The sequence below is a fragment of the Canis lupus genome, chromosome 6 (genome assembly GCF_011100685.1).
Source record: "Canis lupus familiaris isolate Mischka breed German Shepherd chromosome 6, alternate assembly UU_Cfam_GSD_1.0, whole genome shotgun sequence".
Lineage (NCBI taxonomy): Eukaryota > Metazoa > Chordata > Mammalia > Carnivora > Canidae > Canis > Canis lupus.
The window spans coordinates 27,980,006-27,995,190 of NC_049227.1; the positions used below are offsets into that span (position 1 = coordinate 27,980,006).

Genomic DNA, 15,185 nt, shown 5'->3' on the forward strand with positions numbered 1-15,185 from the left:
ATGAGACCACTCATCCACATTCCAAGTCTGAGATATAAATGCAACTGAACTTATCCTAGAGAATACTTTAACCAACAAACAGCTAAAGGATAAAAACAAAAGTGAATTAACTTGACCTGGGTTTGAGTTAGAATTCTCTCATCAACTAGCTATGCTATCTTGGGCAAGTTGCCTACCCTCTCTGTGTCTATTCCTTCATCTATTAAAAAAAATTTAAAAAGGGGTAGGGGATATAACATCACCTAACTTACAGTCCATTGGAAATGGGACTAGCCCATATTGCAGCAGAGGTTGTACACTGCACAATTCCAAGGGGTGCTAGTCACAGACTGTGCTGCAGATGGTTCTCCCTGGAGTTGTGCAGTACCCAATATGGACAGCTGTGCAAGGCAGCCCTGGTTAGAAGGAGTAAAATATCCATACGAAAGAGAGTGTCTAGTACACTGTAGGGGCTCAACAAATGAAACTCTTGCATATACAGAAACCGGAAAATAAAACTTCATCTTCTTAACTTCTCCCTTCTACCATTCTTTCAACAAGAACCTCACCACGTAAAACGAAGCACTGCAGAATGATCAGGGTTCCTCAGACTCAAGCGGAGCCCTTCTCATCCATCAAGCACTGCGCTTTCCTCCTCCAAGGAAACACAGCTACCCATCCTCAAGCCTTGATTTATGCCACTGCCATTCCTGACTGTCAGTCTGCGGTCCCTCCTTCCCCACCTGGGCTAGTCCTGCTCTCTATGCAGACTGCTGACTGCAGCTTGGCCGCCCACACTCTTCCTCGGTTCAGGTGGGGGCTGTCCAGGAGGTGTGCTCAGAGTCTGCAGCCCTGCGGTTTTCTTTTCCTTTTAAGCTTCGAATGGATTGCCCCAGATCCTTAAATCCAGCTGGCTCTTGCCTGCTTCTTCTGGAGGTAGTATAGACCAGGGTCTCTTCTCTTTGCATCACAAAGAGAAACGCAACTAGAATCAGTTCAGCCGAGGGCGGGGGTCACTGTTTACCGTGTGTTCAGCAGTCCAGGTGCAGAGCTACGTTCAGGGACAGCAGCAGGCTTCCAGAGCCCAAACAACAAGGTGGGAATCTGCTTCTCATCGTTTTGGCTCCGCTCCCCTCCCCGGTACAGCCACGTGAGCTATAAATGCAACTGAACTTATAAATACTACTGCTTCCACGTGGTGGAAGCACATAGCACTGCTCCCACATGGTGGCTCCTGGCGACCCCAGGTGTGAAACAAGAGGAGAGGCCTCCAGCCAGGAGGGAAGAAGAGGAGAAAAAAAAAAAAAAAAGAAAAGAAAATGGAAGGATATGGAGCAAAGCCTCCAGGAGTGCAGCCTTCAGTGCCCGCCGGCCTCTTCTCTTCATCTGGCCAGCTCGGCCCTGCAGCGGGCTCGCTTCTCATCCTCTGGCTCCAGCTTGTTGCTCGAGGCCACGGAGAAGCCGAGACAGCCGGCCGGGCCTAACGGCAGACTGCTCAGCCGTCCCGGGTCCCGGGGGTGCCCTCCACCCACTCTTCCTGCCCTTCGGAGGATGCAGCCTGGCAAGGGCATCGTGCTGCGGGTACCACGTGGGGCGAGCACGTGACCAAACGCCCCGCCCCCAGGCTTCTGCGCAAACTCCGAAGGCGCCGGGCCGCAGCTGCCCAGGCCAAGCCTCCTCAGTAGGTTCCGTCGCCTTTTAAAACCGCCACCTATCCCTCTGGAGTGGCCTGCCTCGTCCTTCTGCTTCGCCTCGCCTTCAGGGGCCACTTCCAAACTTCACTGTGGAAACCGCCAGAGCTTTGGGTCCAAAGCGCGCGCGAGGCTCAGCCGCAGCTCCACCTTCGCCTGCCCACAGGAAGCCATCTTCCGCCCACCGCTCAGGCAGAAGCCCCGCCTCTTCCTGTTTCCGGGCCCCGGGGCTCACTTCCGGCCCAAAAGGATGCCGTCCGCCCTCGGGCCATTGGTGGAGCGTATTTGACTGTCAGAACCCGCAGCCAATGAGTGACCGACTTGCTACCAGTACCAACCCCACCGACTTCTGAAAGACTCCTCTCTCCGGAGGCTCTCGATGTTGTTTTGTTTTGTTTTGTTTTGTTTTGTTTTGTTTTGTTTTGTTTGTTTTTTTGTTTTAATTTTTTTTTTATTGGAGTTCAATTTGCAAACATATAGCATAACACCCAGTGCTCATCCAACCAAGTGCCCGCCCTCGATGGTTTTTTTGTTGTTGCAAGGGATAGAAGCTCCATACGGAAGAATCTGTAATTAGGTAGGTAGGATACCGAATTATTACTCTTATTAGTAATCATTACTATTATTAATTATTACTATTACCACCTTAATGGTTACTGTTATTATTAGATGTAACATTGGTTATTACCGATATAATAGTATTAGTGGTAGTACGTTATTAGATTATTATTAGATAAAATAACACAGTACTGTTGCTTCGATGAGACATAATAACATTATACCGGCTCCAGCATCAGCCCCAGCAAATTCTTTCAAAGGACTCTCATCTTTGGAGAGTGTCTCAATGCTTTTTTGTTGCCGGTGATAGAAGCACAACTCGCTGGTAGGATAGTGAAGAATCTTCTGTTTAGGTGGGGCTGCACGCCCAGCGTGGAGTCCAACATGGGGCTTGAACTTACCACCCTGAGACCCGGGCCTGAGCTGAGATGTTAAAATAATAACATCAATATTGTTATTATTATTGTCACTATTATTATTAGGAGAGAGAGGGGAAAGAAGAAAAGACATTTATGAAGCATGTATTACCTCCCAGGTGCTATTCTAAGCACTTTGCTTGTATCTCTTTTCTTCCTCACAAATCACCCTATAAGGTAGGTATTCCCATTGATGCGGTTTTACAGACGACAAACAACAGCTGTCACACACCTAGTCTGCAAGCCAGGATTTGAACCTGCGTTGTCTGGCTGCAGAGGCTGCGCCCATCACCACTAGACTATAATCAAAGGGAAAGTAACCAGGAAAGCAGAAGTACGGGTATAATTGAAATCCAACATGTGAATTTCAACAGTACCTACTCTTCAGCTCTACTACTGTCATTTTTTTTCTTCTTAGAGGGGAGGGGCTTCTGTCCTGTTGGCAGGAGATGAGGCTCCCTACAACTCCCAGCCTCATGACTCCCAGCCTCCTCTACAGAGGACTGACTGACACTCTATTTCCAAGGTCAGAATCCCAAGAAGGGTTCTGATTGCCCCAGCGTGAGTCATGTGCCAACCTCCGGGCCAGTCACCTGCGGTGGGGGGGGGGGGGGCAGAGCGCTATAGTTTCAGGACTTTGGTGTCAGATCAGTCAATGGCAGATGGAGGTAGGAACCCACTAGGGGGTCAAAGTGTCAGGGATGAGAAAGGGTAAAAGCCATTATCATGAAAAAGGAGATGTGCTGGGAACACTAGCATTTATTTCATCCCTAGAGCAAGGGAAGCATGCAAGCAAGGAAGCTTCACTGGGAAAAAGTTAGTTGAGAAGTGAGGCCCTCCCAGCTGTGGTCCTTCTGACATCCAGTCCAGATGCTGGCCATCATTCCTTCAGAAGTGTACATGCCCCGTTAATGAGGATCTAAGGAGAACCATCCTCCCGGACTCCCAGGAAGGGGCATTAGCATGCATGATCATCCTGCTCTGTCTGCCTGCATGAAATATGAAGGAGGTCTTTGAAGACACATCCAAAGTGTTTAGCAAACACTCCAGAACTGCTCATCTGAAAACACCCCAAATGAACGCAGGACCCATCATGTAATCTGTTATGTTTCACAGTTGCAGTTTGGCAGGAGGTGAGCTAAATTGACATTGACTTCCAAATCATCCTATGTGTTAGTTCTGCTGCCTTCCAACCCCACTTCCTCAATCCTGATTTACATCTTAAGACACCGCCCCCCCCCCCGCCCCGACCAGGGCTTGTGGGGCAAGAAAGCAAGCTCCATGACATTGAGCAGAAGTGGGTTTGAATCATGGCATTGCCACTTGCCAGCTTGGGTGATCTTGGGCCAGTTCTTCAACCTCTCTGAACTTGTTTTCCCACCTGATAAGTAGACCTAGGAATGTCCGCCTTGTACGGCAGTTAAGAGAACTATAGATAACATAGGGAAAGTTCTAGATTGGTCGGGATAGAGTGACTATGGGGCAGTGTTGGATAAATCCCCAGATGTCAGCAGCTTAGTGCCACAAAGGTTTTTTTCTCATTCATTCTCATCCATGAGAGGAGCCTGTCTGTGGTAGGTTAACATAAGCCCAAGTCACGAAGACCTGTGAACTCCAACAGAGGAAAGATGGACAGATTTATAAAGCATCTTGGTGTCACTGAGTCCCTAGTCTCTGGTGCATACAGCAACTCCTTCCATTCCATGAGCCACTTTGATCTAGCTTTGCTTCAGCATGCTTTGGGTAGGTTTGGTCACGTGTAAGTGAAGGAGCTGCAACCAGTCAGATGAGCCATAGGGGATGCTAACAGACCCCTTACTGAGGGCTTCCTATGTACCAGGCACTATCAATCATGCTTCCTGGGCACACCCCAGGCGCTGTTCTAAGCACTTGAAAGTAGACCAATTTCTGCTCAAGCTTCACACTTCCCCTGTGCTGAGTTAACCTTCACCCCTGCCTGTGAGTCGATCATCAATACCCCAGGTCTAAATTAGGAAACCGAAGCCCAGAGAGGTTAAATCATATGCACTCTTAGTTGGGGGCTTCCCCAGAAGCAGACATGGGGCAAGGATTCAACTACAAGTAGTTGATTTGGGAGGTGCAGAAGATACCTATAGGGAAGCAGGGACGTGACCCAGGGAAGAGAGGCAGCTAACTAAAGCCTGTTCTCAAGACACCTCTGGTTGTAGGCTCTGCAGCTTAATCGTGTTGGAAAACACTGTATGTCAGTGAGAGACACACATCTCAGAGTCCTCCCAGCCACGAGGCAAGGGAGCCAGGTATTTACACACCTGTCAGTCACTGGCTGGGGGATGCTCTCAGGAACATTAATTCCCAGATACTGCCATCCTGCCCTCTGCGAGGATGGAGTAGCATTCCACGGCTTTGCAGAAAGCCCTCAGACAAGGAGAGGCAGATATACCAGTAACTGGAAGTTGACCAACGCTTACTGATGTAGCAAGGCTAGAGCAGTCGTGTGGTGGTCAGTGTTTAACAACTGGTTCTCCAGATTGGGGAGGAGGAGGAGCCTGGATTTGTAATGTTTGCTGATTCCTGTGGTATAAATACTCCCAGGATGGCCAATCTCAAGCCACCAATGTGATGTCAGTTGGCTTGCAATGTTCCTGAAAATGTTCGCAAAATTCCTGAAAATTTACCAGTTGATTCTTGGGAGCTAATGCTAGCCTACTTCAGCACACGGCTAAACTGGAGGGATGTGGGTAAGGCAACAGGAGTGTCTGCTACACACACCCGAGTCGCACAGCTATTGAGAGGACACCTGGGATACTTCAACACGGTAGGGCATGACCCCAAATCCATGGTCTTTACATTCTACCATGGTGGGTATTGTTTATCCTTATTTCTTCTCAGCCTGAGGCTGGGCATAGATGGTGGTGATGAACAAGCATTGGGGAAGAGAAAGGAGAAGCTGCTGCTAAAAAGAGAGAGTCAGAGCTATGCATTAATACTGAGAGGGACTTTCAGAATCATCCAGTCTGACCTCAAGTTGAATGCCAGGCTCTTCCTGATAGCATCCCTGCTCGGGGATTGTCCAGCCTCTCCTTGCACAACTCCTATGATGGGGAGCTCACCACTCCTCCACAAAGGACCAGCCTTTGAAGAGTCCAACATCACCAGGCCCAGATGGGATTTAAGCAGCCAACTGCCTGTTAAGGAGAAGTCATTTCACTGTGTCCAAGGCAATGGATGGACTCGGCGCTGGAGGAAGGCACTTGAAGAATGAGCAAGCTGCTGGATCGGACACATACAGCAGATGAAGTGCCTGGTCCCCGACCAACTTAAGCAATGGCTCCTTTTGTCAAAGCCACTCACCAAAAGGGAGACTATTACATGATAAATGCTGGCCTGGGTCAGACCAATGAAGCATCACATGCAGGGTTCTATCTCTGACAGGGATCCGTGACTTCCCCCACGCTGAGAAATGAAGGCAAGGCTCAAATTTTCCTGTGCATGAGAATGACCAGGAAGCTTCCTGGGCCCCACCCCACAGAGATTCCAATCACTCAGTAGGTCTGGGGCAGGACCTGAGAGTCCACATGTCACACAGGCTCCCAAGGGGCCAGGAGCCATCGCTGGCCTGCCAACCCCAGTTAGCCCTGGAGCCCTAGCCCACCCCATGCCTGAATGCTGTGGGGCACAGAAAAGAAAAAGCAAAGATCCCAAGCTCCGAGCAAACAAGCTTCTCCTAAGTGTTAATGTGAATGTAGCTCAAACAGTTCCATCTACATTTACTGAGGCCCTACTGCGTGCCGGGAACTGGACTAGGTGCTGGGGAGGGATAGAATACAATGGTTACTGGGCTCATGAGGGCTTCCTTTGGGGATTTTTCAAAGATTTGAGGATCTTACCTTCAGCCCCTATGTGCCTGGCAATGCGTTGGGGGCTGGGCATGCAGTGTTGAACAAAAAACCAGGCTCTGCTCCAGGACCGCTCAAACCCTCAAGAAGGAAGAAGACTCCTCCACCCCCAACCCAAGCTGGGAAATAAAGCTGAACTGAGTTAACAGTAAAAACTGACACCTAATGGATCAGACACAACAGAGATGTTCCAAAGTCACAGAAAGACCTTTAAAAATATGAGACGGCAAGATGGAGCAGTAGGCTCTGAGGGGGTGCCATCTTTGAAAGAAACATCAACAAGAAGAATTTTTAGTATCAAGAGCTGCCTGCCATTTGTGAGTGAGTCCTAGGGCTGGGGATGACCTGGTCCTCCCAACACCAGAGGTAGGACTCTCTGCTGACTCTGGTTTATAGTTAAGGAAACAGGCCCAGAGCTAAGGGTGACCTACCCAAGGTTACACCACCAGAAAGTAGTGGGGCTTAGGGCCATGTGGCCCCCAAGTCACACTGAGGCTGCACACCTGCTGGCAGACAGCCTAGAGACAACCCCGAGGATCAGCCACAGGTTGGACAGGGTGGGAGTCCGCTCCAGAGCTGGGAGGTGGCATAGCATCATGGCTGTGACTGAAGTCAAATCCTTGTCACCCCTTAGCTTGACTCAGACTAGTTACTTGGTCTTCAGTGATGGAGTGACCACGTTTCAAGCAACTGATTAGCCCCCGTCAAAGGCTGTAATGTTAAACCTCTCCATACTTTCCTGACTCTTCTCCAGAGTCATCTATGAAAAACAGAAGGGTTCCCCAGGCAGAGCAGTTTATGTCAATTCAGCCTCCGCAACACATCCCATATCATCTCCTCTGCATTTCCGCCTCCATCACTCTGGTCCAAGCCGCCATCACGTGTCTCCTCTGGTTTAATCCAGTGGCCTCCAGGCTGGTCTCCCTGCCTGGGTTCTTAATCCCCTACAGCAGAGATCAGCCAACTATGGCCCTTAGATCAAATCTGGCCAGCCACCTGTTTTTGAAAATACATGTTTATTTTGGAAAAAAAAAAACCACATCTGTTCATGTATAGACCATCTAGGGCTAATTCCCCACCACAATGGCAGAGCTGAGTAGTTGCCATAGAGACCATACGTGGGGCATGAGGCCTAAAGTATTTTTGATCTGGCCTTTTGCAGACAAGTTTTCCAATATCTGCCCTGCAGGCCTTTCTGCCCACAGCCATCCTTCTGAAATGGCAATCAGATCATTTTCCTCCCTGGCTTACAGTCCTCCAGCAGTTTTCAGGGGCCATTAGAAAATGTGTCAATTCTCTATTCCATCTGCAAAGTCATAGGTGATTCATCCTTGTTGAGGTCACTGGTCCTGTCTCTTACTACTCCCTCATTCATGCCCACCAGATTGTCCCAACTGCTATTTCTTGACCACCTCCCCGTTCTTATTCCTACCCTGGGGCCTCTGCATGTGCTGTCCTGGAATGTTCTTCCCTCTGCTCTTTAGATGGCTGGCTCCTTCTCATCACATAGGGCTCAGGTTTGAATTCTACTTTCTCAGAAAGGCCTCCTCTGAATACCACTCCCATTTTGGGATAGCCCCAGTCTCTATCCCATCACCCAGTCCTGTTTTCCTCTTGGCGCTTCTCACTAACTAAAATGGTTTCATTTATCTCTGTGTTACTTTACCAATGTCTGTCTTCCCACCAGAATATAAAGTCCCATGAGGATGAGGTCTTTGTCTTTTTTTTGATTCACCACATGCCCAGGGCCTGGACTTAGGTATTCCCTAAGTTTTTGTTGACTGAATAAATAGTTTTGTCACTCCCAAAGGTAAAAGAAAAGGCTAAAATTACAGCAGGTATGACTTAGGCCAAATACACACACACCAACACTTCCTGCCCAGTGGCTGAGACCTAGAAAAGGCAATCATAATAAACTAAAGAACCATTTCACAGCAACTAAATGAGAAAAAACTGCCGCACCCAGTGCTGGCAGCACTGCAGGTATCATTGTAGATGCCTATGAGCCCTATGGAGAGCAATAAGGTGATCAGTGTCAAAAGCCATAAAAATGCTCACTCATTCGACTTGGTATCCTCACTCCTGGGAATTAAAAAAAAATAATTCAATAGTGCCAAAGGTTTTCTGCATAAAAGTGTTTACTGTTTTATTATCTGAAAAAACCTAGAACAAGTTAACTGTCCAACAATTGGTGTACACAGACCATAACCACGGTCATTAGGAAAGTCAACGGAGCCACACAGAAAAAGGATTATGATAAATGAAAGAAATAAAACTAGAATATATGTTATGGCTCTGAGTACAAAAACTACTTATGAACAAGGACTAGAAGAGAGCAAGAAATGGTGGTAATACTTATTCTGTGTGGCAGAGACTATAGGCTGCCCATCAGATATGGTCCTTCCCTTTCTCTTGGGTACACAGCTAATCAGATTTCCCAGAAACCCTTGCATCTAGGTGGGGCCACACAACTGAGTTCAAGACAGAGGAAAGGGAATAGAACCAATGTGCCACTTCCTGTTCTGGTCCATAAAATTCCACCACGTGTACTCCACCATGCTGTGTCTCCAAGGTGATCTCAGAAGCCACATATTGGAGATGGCACAACTCTGTGAGCTTGTCCCCTGAACAACTTTTTGTAACACAGGCCAAGCCCTCTCCATTCACCTGGGACCATCTTGACCTGTAACACAAGTCAGAAAGAAACTTCTGTTGGGTGTGTGCCATTCAGTTTGGGTCTATTTGTTACAGCAGTTTAGCCAACCTTAACTAATACCCTGATACAATGCTTGGTGGCTAATAGCTCAGGCTTTGGGGTCAGTGGCACCACTTATGATGATTTCTATGACCTTGGGAGGTCACTTTACTACTCTGAAACTCAGTTCCCTCACCAGTGTGAGAATCAAATGAGAAAAAACTATAAACTTCTTAGTTCTGTGCCTAAAATAAAGAAGGAGCTCAGTCGTTGGTTCAAGTGTTCCATCTAGAAGTACAACATCCTACCCTCCCTTCGAGTTTGGAGACATTTGCCTAAGTTAGGTCAAGCTGGGTTTCTAACCCTTGCAAACATGAGTGCTGAGTAATACAACACTGCTCCAAACGTTAATGTCTTCCCCCACCCATTCCCCAAGAGGAAGTGGTCCAGACTGGGCAAACCCAAAGAGAGGCTAGCTCTCTCCTAGTCAGTCTTAGAATGGAGCCAGTGGCCAGTAATTGACACAATCTCCTCTGCACCTTATTGGCAGCACCAGGTCCAGAAACTGGTTGACCACAAAGCAGCCTCTCCCAAGACGTGGCCCCATCCCAGTGCTCACTCAGGTCAGGCTTTGCTGTTTCCCTGGATGGAGGAGTCACAGATCAGCAGGCAGTGGTCAGTGGGCTGTGCCCAGGCTGAGAACATTTCCCAGACCAGATGGCATCTCTGGCAGGTCCTCAAAGTCAGCAGAGGCCAAGTTGTGCCCAAAAGACCAAGAGGCCCAATATGGTGGGGATGGTCAAGAGTCCCAATGAAAAAGGCATCCCAGCGCCCTCCTTCTTTGCCAGCTGGCCATCACCTGAGGGTTGCAAAGCAGCAGACAGGCTGGGCCAGCCCAGGCAGATGCACAGGACCAGAAGTGGGGCTCACAGGCTCAGTTTCATGTGCACACACACACACACACACACGGGGCCCCACACATAAATACATGCACACACATAGTTGCACCCACATATCACACATACAAATACACTCCTTCCAAACTCACAGCCTTCCGACAGCACAACAGACAACAGGGCCATGGTATGGTGTGGAGGAAATCCTGGAGTCTGATCCCAGATTTTTTTTTTTTTTTTGCATGTGTCAAGGGACAAAGATAATTGACAAAAACCCTTGAGTCACATCTCCCACAGGGGCCCTGCCTACCGGCAGACTCCACCAAAGCAGCTCCATGCAGATGACCCCTCAAACCCTTCCTCACTAGGACCCCAGGGATGGACCATTGTTCTGGCAGAAAGATGTAAGAGCCAGATTTCCTAGAAGCAGAGCTGCAAATGGACTTGGGCAGATGTGGGTTTTTAAGAGAGAGCTGTCAAGAGAAGGGAAGTGAAGGCCCCAAGAAGCAGAAGGGGAAAGAGCCGAGAGAAAATGTGGTCTGTACGGCCTTGCCTTGGTGCGATCCCACGGCGAGCTCTGGGGCACAAACTGCACCACCATGCAGCCTCTACTGCTCTATCAGTTAGTCCCCGGAGCATGGCATCCCCTCTGGGGTAAGGTGGCTCCCATCTGGAGAGGGCAGTTCTCTGGAACAGGGGACAGCTGTGAGCTCGCAGCAGCCAGCACTCACAGCAGCTAGGGAAAGGTGGCCAGGTAAAGGGGAGCTGGGCAGGGCTCCAACCGGTGTCTGCACTAGTGTAGACCAATGAAATTGAAACTCTGAAAGGAGGAGAAGTTGTCTCTACGTAGGGGTGATTTCTCAAATATTGAACATCTGTCATGGCATGGGCACTGACCAATCAACTCCAATGGCTGATTGTAAAACACGGGCACAGTTACACCAGCACATACAGCTGTCCTCCCTCTGCGAAGGGATGGTACCGTGCAGCAAGCCCTGTAGCAGGTGCTCTATGAGCATCGCTTCACCAAATCCTCAGAAGCACCCTGTACTGCAACCATCATCCCCATTTTACAGTGGGATGGCCTAAGACTCCGAGACATGAGGCAGCTCACCCAAAATCAAACAACCCAGGAAATAACAGCCACAGGATTTGCACTCACATCTGTGTGGCTCCAACGCCAGTAAAATTTTTCTACCCTGCCTCACTGGCTTGAAAGAGATTTAAAAAGAAAGCAAGCAAAAGGAGCCCTGCTTCCAAGAGACGCGAGGGTCCCTCAGTGATGCTGGAATCATGATTTTATTATGTTCAGAGGGGAATGAAAGGGACAGGAAACAAGCAATGTGTGATCTCCTGTCATGTCAGGAGATGTTTTTTCCAGAGAAATGTACATTCCGCAGAATCAATATGCTCCCAAGCCTCAGAAAGCCAATGAAGACATACAGCCCCGACCTCTGCACGTGGGAGCTCTGTTACAACAGTCAGGAGAAATTAAATTGAATCATCTGGAACAAGAAGGTTGTAAACATTCAATATTAATGATCCATTTCAGTCCCAAAGAACCTTGGGCTTTGCCCAGCTGTGTGTTGTGTTGTTAAAAGACCGACTTGTCCCGAGATGGGGATTCCTCACCCTTCCTGCTAAGGATGATGACAGAGCCTGTGTCCTTTATGCAGGACCGGACAGATAGTAAATATTTTGTGGGCCCTCCGATCTCTGTTGTAACTACTCAGTTCTGCAGTGTCACTCAAAAGAAGCCACAGACAATACATAAGTGAATGAGCAGGCTGTGTTCCAATAAAACTTTATTGGCAGCCAGATGGATTTGGCCCCTGGGCTATAGGTTGTTGACCTCTGACTATCTTCTTCTTGGCATTTTCAGGCAGACCGATGTGTGTGGTCTGCATGCTGGGCCATTTCCTGACTTGGGTCATTTTGTCTCTTACCATTGGCCATGAGGGGATCAACTATCAGAGTTCAGATGGCACAAAACAAATTCATGCTCCCAAACAAAACCAGGTAAGACATGTACTAGGTCAAGTATATGACACTGCTGGTTTTCAACTTTTTTTTTCTTCAGCTAAGACAGCAGAAGAGATGATTTATTGTACACGTTAACATTCAGCCATAAATGAAAATGGAATTAGTCCCCAAAGTCACAGGTACAGAGCTAAGGGCCATAAGGGACTGTTTTGGTATGAGCAAGGTGGGTGTCTCAAAGGTGGTCTTTGCAGGAGGCCTGGTTAGTGGTTAAGTTAGTCGGTTAAGTCTCTGACTCTTGATCTCAGCTCAGGTCTTGATCTCAGCGTCAAGCCCCACATTGGGCTCCACGCCCAGCATGGACTTAGGGGAAAAAAAAGTGATCATTGCCATCAGATGGTGATGGATGTTCTGATCCATTGAATCAAGTTCTAGAAAGTAAGCTCTCAGTCCCAACAATTTCTACTGGCATCCCTGCCCCTGACTTTCCTTATTTCTGCTCCTGTGGCTTCCATGGGTGCACAAGCTAGTGCTTTGCTTGGACCTCTGCCTCTGCTTTCTTCTTTTTCAATTCAGCCTGTGCTTTTTCCTCTACTTGGCTCTCATGATGTGGAGGTTTCCAAGAAGATGGCTCTAGGGCTGAGAGCTCAACATTTTTTTTTAAGTAAATGTTTAAACCATTTTGCAATGGTTTCAGGAAAATGGTGAAGATAGTACACAGAGTTCCCATGTGCCCCACATATTAATGTATTGTTATTAACTAAAGTCCATATTTATTCAGACTTCCTTAGTTTTTACTTAATGTCCTTTTTTTTTTTTTTTTTTCTATGCCAGGATACCACATTGACGACCTTGATACTTTTGAGGAATACTGGCCAGGTGTTTTGTTAGAATGTCCCAAGATTGGGATTTGTCTGATATTTTTTTCATTTGATGAGACTTGTGTGTTTTGAGAAGAAAGATCGTAGAGGACATCTCATTGACATCACTTCGTATCAAGGGTATGCACTCTCGGGATGACTTCCTGCTGTTGACATTGACCTTGATCACTTGGTTGAGGTTGTGTCGGGTTAGGTTTCTTCACTACAAAGTTACTCTTTTTCCCCCTTTTTCACACAGTCCCGTTTGGAAGGAAGTCATTACAAGAAGCACTTGAGGAGGAAGGGTTATCCTCCATCTTCTGGAGGGTGGAGGAGCTACATCAATTTGGAGTTCTATTACAAGACAGATTTGTCTCTTCTCCACCATTTATTTGCTCATTCAATCATTTGTTTATGTCAATGCAGAATCATAGTACTGATTTTATACTTTGGATTATAATCCAGTGCCACTTTATCTTGTTGTTCAGACAGTTCCAGCTTTGACCATTGGGACCTCTTTCAGTTGGCTCTTGTGTCCTGGTGAGATACCCATCAATGTGGTGTTCTGCGTTGTTTTGTTTAGCACTTCCAAGCACAAAAGGTCAGAAAGCACCTACTTTTTAACCCTGCAAGATGCTCCTGGCTCATCTTATGTATTTCCTACCCCCATCCTAGAATTAGACTTTTCCCAAGGAGCCCCCACTCCTTTTATCAGAGGAGTGGTATTTATTAGAGAATGAAGATCCAGGTGCTAGGTGTTGTTACTACCGGAGTGTCACTCCTTCTAGCACCTCCCCCTGCCTCAGCTGAAAGAGCAGGGAACTAACCTGTATGTCTGCACACAGGTATAAGTATTTCTACATGCAGCCATCTGTATATATATGAAAGTAAACATCAGTTCGTACTGTGTGTCCAACTCTGATCCATTCCCACATGGATCATTCTAGCTCTCTTTGGAGCTGATCCATCACTTTCTACTCCAACAGTGAGAAACCTAGCTCCTGCCATCCACACTCCACTTACTTGCTTAATCTCAGTATACATGTATGGTGGGTTGGTAATTCGACCGTTTTTGAGTGTAAAAATGGTAGTTTCATATGGTTCATCCCAAAGAGAAGACAAGCATGAGTTGCTGACATGGCCTCCATATGAGTCCATGTGGATTGATCATGACCAATATTCCTACTAATGAGTATTCATCACCAAGTGGGTAGAGCACCAATCATTCACCCACCATCCACCCCTGGATTTCCCCCACCTCAGGGGCCACTTCTTCTTGCTTTCTTTAGCAGTTCCTTCCTCCTGCCCATCCTCTGAAGATTTAACTATCCCGGGGCATGGCCTCTCTACTGTTCCTCAAACTCATGAAGCTCATTTCCTTTTTAAGGCCTTTACAATGACTGCCCCTCCACCTGGGCAGCACTTCCTGTAGATCGTGGCATAACTAGCTTCTCTTCTTCAGGACTCAGCTGAAATGTCACCTCCTCAGAGTGGCCTTCCCTGAGACCAGTCACCCTCTACCACACTACCTGTTCCACTTTTTTAAATAACGCTTATCATTATCCAAGAAATCTCATTTTCTTGTTGATTGTCCCTCCCTCCATCAGCATTATGTCTCAGGAGAACTGAGGAGGCCTGATTGCCCCTTCTCACCCCTAATTTCCCAGCATACAGAGGAGTGCCAGGCACAGGCTAGATGCTCAGTTAATACGTGCTGAACAAATTAACGAATTAATGACCCCCCCCCAAAGATCAAACTTTACAAAGTGCCCGCTAGACTAGAAGTCAGCAAACCTTTCCTAGAAAGGGCCAGATAATAAGTATTTTAGGCTTTGTAGGCCATACAGTCTTTGTATGGTGAGTCTTTGTACTCACCTCTACCATTGTAGGGAAAAAAAAAAAATCCAGGAACAATCTGTAAATGAACAGGGATGGCTGTGTTCCCATGACACTTTATTTACAAACACAGGTGGTAAACCAGATTTGGCCTGAGGGCCATAGTTTGCTGACCCCTGCACTCAAACCAATCCAGGTCTTAGACCTCATCTTTATATGTGAACAGATCTTTGCCATTATAACCGACTATCCATCATCACTTAGATGAGGCATTCTTGCAAGTGTACAAGGAAAGAGGCATTTTTATAGGCAGTAAACAAATAGTTCTTTGTCCCTATTCCTTCCCACCCTATCCATGAAAAGGAGGCAAGAGAGGCCCATCCCAAGTTGGACCAC

The 15,185-nt window shown here is 47.5% G+C and overlaps 2 long non-coding RNA genes across 5 annotated transcripts in view; one reads left to right on the forward strand and one right to left on the reverse strand.

Annotated features, from left to right (window-relative positions):
• The window catches only part of LOC102154922, a 36,672-nt gene extending 34,800 nt beyond the window's left edge, over positions 1-1,872 (reverse strand). For 2 of the 3 annotated variants that reach the window (XR_005360893.1, XR_005360892.1), the window contains exon 1: positions 549-1,872. This is a non-coding gene — a long non-coding RNA (uncharacterized LOC102154922). The remainder of the gene's footprint in view (positions 1-548) is intronic. The other variant, XR_005360891.1, reaches the window with a different exon arrangement.
• Positions 1,625-13,322, forward strand: LOC106558918. Of its 2 annotated transcripts, none has more exons than XR_005360894.1 (4): positions 1,625-2,247; positions 11,996-12,132; positions 12,928-13,094; positions 13,213-13,322. It is a non-coding gene; the product is annotated as an uncharacterized LOC106558918 (long non-coding RNA). The 2 variants fall into 2 exon arrangements; XR_005360895.1 differs by lacking the exon at positions 1,625-2,247 and adding an exon at positions 9,066-9,238.
• The last annotated feature ends 1,863 nt before the right edge of the window (positions 13,323-15,185 follow it).